This window comes from Fragaria vesca, linkage group LG4 (assembly GCF_000184155.1).
Source record: "Fragaria vesca subsp. vesca linkage group LG4, FraVesHawaii_1.0, whole genome shotgun sequence".
NCBI classification, from domain to species: Eukaryota; Viridiplantae; Streptophyta; class Magnoliopsida; order Rosales; family Rosaceae; genus Fragaria; species Fragaria vesca.
The window spans coordinates 14,253,323-14,255,894 of NC_020494.1; the positions used below are offsets into that span (position 1 = coordinate 14,253,323).

The window sequence follows — 2,572 nt, forward strand, 5'->3', positions numbered from 1 at the left end:
GATGAGTATATATCTCTGAAATTATGACTAAAAGAGGATCACAAGATAGAGATCGATGATGGCTTGGCGGGTTCCTTGTGCGAGTTCGCAACTATGGAGGTTCTAATGATGTAAGATCACTGGGCTCCTCTAATCTTCACGTCCTCCCCTTCTTTTCTGCTATGATTAGGGTTATGAAACTCTCAAAACTCGTCCATGGGCTTGCCAATGTGGTTTGAGCCTCAAAATAGAAGTTTTGGTCCAAATCAGAAATTCGGGCAGACTGACATTCAGCCACTCAAACGGTCATAACTTCTTCTCCAAAATAGGAATTGACGATCCGTAAAAAGTTCTGGAAAGTAGACTCTTGTAGCTTTCCAATGATATATGGCACATCTCCTGGATCTTTGTGAGCTAATCACAATCTTCTGTCGAATTTGACTGATAATTTCTGACAGATTTTCTGATTTCTTTCCTTGCATGACATGGATTTCTTTTCCTTCAAAATTTCTCCTCTTTCGTCTCTTTTAGGCTCCTCAGCTTTATTTATGATCTAAAAACACAAACTTAGTTAATATAAATATTGTTAAAGGAATTACATAACTAAATAGAGTCGGAAATAGATTATAAACGTAACACTTTGTGCTCCTATCAGACGGGCGCATACATGAAATATATATGAATCATATTCCGATTTTACTTTGACTAAGCACACATGAATCCTACTCTGATTCTCGCAAATTAATATGACACATCTATGATTCTCCCAAACTAATATGACACATTCAGATGTATTCCATGTTGGCACATTAAAAACATTTGTCAAGTAACAATAAAACCCTATGGGTAAAAATAACTTTGGGAGAATGAACAAAAAAAGTACAACGCATCATTCACATTTGAAAGTGACATGTATGTGACATACTCCTCTTGATGTCTGCACCTCCCTTGATTCTTACAATCATGGGAGCGTAGATAACTTTACCATACTAATGATTTTAACATGTCTTTCAAATGTGACCTTAGACAGTGATTCTAATAATAAATCTGTCACGTTGTCCTCATATTTAACTTGGTCTAGATCCTTACGATTTCGGTGTGGGTTGAGATGTTTGGATAACCCTCTCTTCTAGTTACTAATGATGTGGTAGGAATTATTAGTGCAAAGCTAGGGTTCATGGAGGAGGTTGCTTGGGATTGGCTTGGATTCATATTCTCAATCCTATTGTCCTAGGTTTTAGCAAGTTTTTCCGCCACATGTGTTTGTTTATCATGGCATCAAGGTTTTAGTGAGGTTCCAGTATAAATGAACGACTAGTCGGATTTTGTTAGACTTGTGGCTTCTTTGAACACCATGGTGGTGTATGTGTGGGACCTTAATTCGCTAGAGTTTAAAGGTTAGCCTGGTGTTTATCCCCAGCCCAATGGTTAGTCAGGCTCCTCAGTTCCAGGGTTCCCAAGGCATAGTCTCTATTCCGATCTCGTATGCAAAGGAGAAAGGGGTGTCGTCCACTGTTTTCACCATCCTAAATAGAGGAGTTCTTAGGTGCAGCAAATGTACCATGTGGCTGGTGCAACTAGCCACTCACAGGCTGACACGTGACCATTTTTCCACATCAACTCTGCTCTGCTGAAAAAAGAAGAAGAGGAAATCAGATTAACATGTCTATCCGATCAAATCTCATATCTCCTCCCTCTCCCATCCCATCTTCCCACCCCAAACTCCGCCTCTCTCTCGCCGGCCTCCACCCAATCCCAACAACAATCTCATTTCTCTATCCATCTCACTAGGCGTAACCATGGGTTTACCAAAAGCGAAAATCCGATGGGGCGAGCTCGACGAGGACGACGACGAGGACCTCGACTTCCTCCTACTGCCAAAGCAGGCGATTGGGCCCGACGACAACGACATCAAGAAGGCTCACCGTTGAGCGCCGCTCCCAGCCCAAAATTAGTGAGGGGAGGGAAGGGAATTGGGTGTTAGTGGGTCATCGGAGATAAAGTCGGAGCTTGGGGTGGGATTGAGGTGGAGGACGAGATGGGATTTTTACAGATATTGGGTGATGGTGGAGCTTGAGAGTGGTGGTGGTGAAACCTGGGTTTTATTTTTTTATTTTATTTTTACGATGGATAAGGAGAGGAGGCCGGGTTTTGTTATTGGAGATCCTACTTCCGATTTGTTTTTTTCCTTCTTTTCTACAGTGTTGATGTTAGCAAAAAATAATAGGTGTCAAGTTTCAACTGGCTGGTCGTATAGATGACATGGTGCGTTGGCCGAACCTAAGAATCTCTCTCCTAGATATGTCAGCTGCCGCAATATATGGACGGTCAGACTATGAAATTTTAAAATCAAGTGCTTCCTGACCTTGATGTTGGCGTTAAGCATAAGGTTTGTGAAGCGCCTTTGATTGTTTTAGGGAAAATACCCATTAGCCCTAAATCTGAAGATTTTTTTTCCCACTAACAAAATCAGAATCTAAAATTCTCATCAACCCTATAACTCTTAGATATCCATTCCCACTAACAAATTTTTTAACTTTAGTTATTTTTCTCTGACCAAATTACCCTAGCGCGCCTATTATCTCTCATATCT

General features: G+C 41.0%; 1 protein-coding gene across 1 annotated transcript in view; it reads right to left on the reverse strand.

Moving 5' to 3' along the window:
* The window catches only part of LOC101306522 (brassinosteroid-regulated protein BRU1-like), a 10,257-nt gene that overhangs the window by 7,452 nt on the left and 233 nt on the right, over positions 1-2,572 (reverse strand). The gene's annotated exons all lie outside the window — the stretch shown is intronic.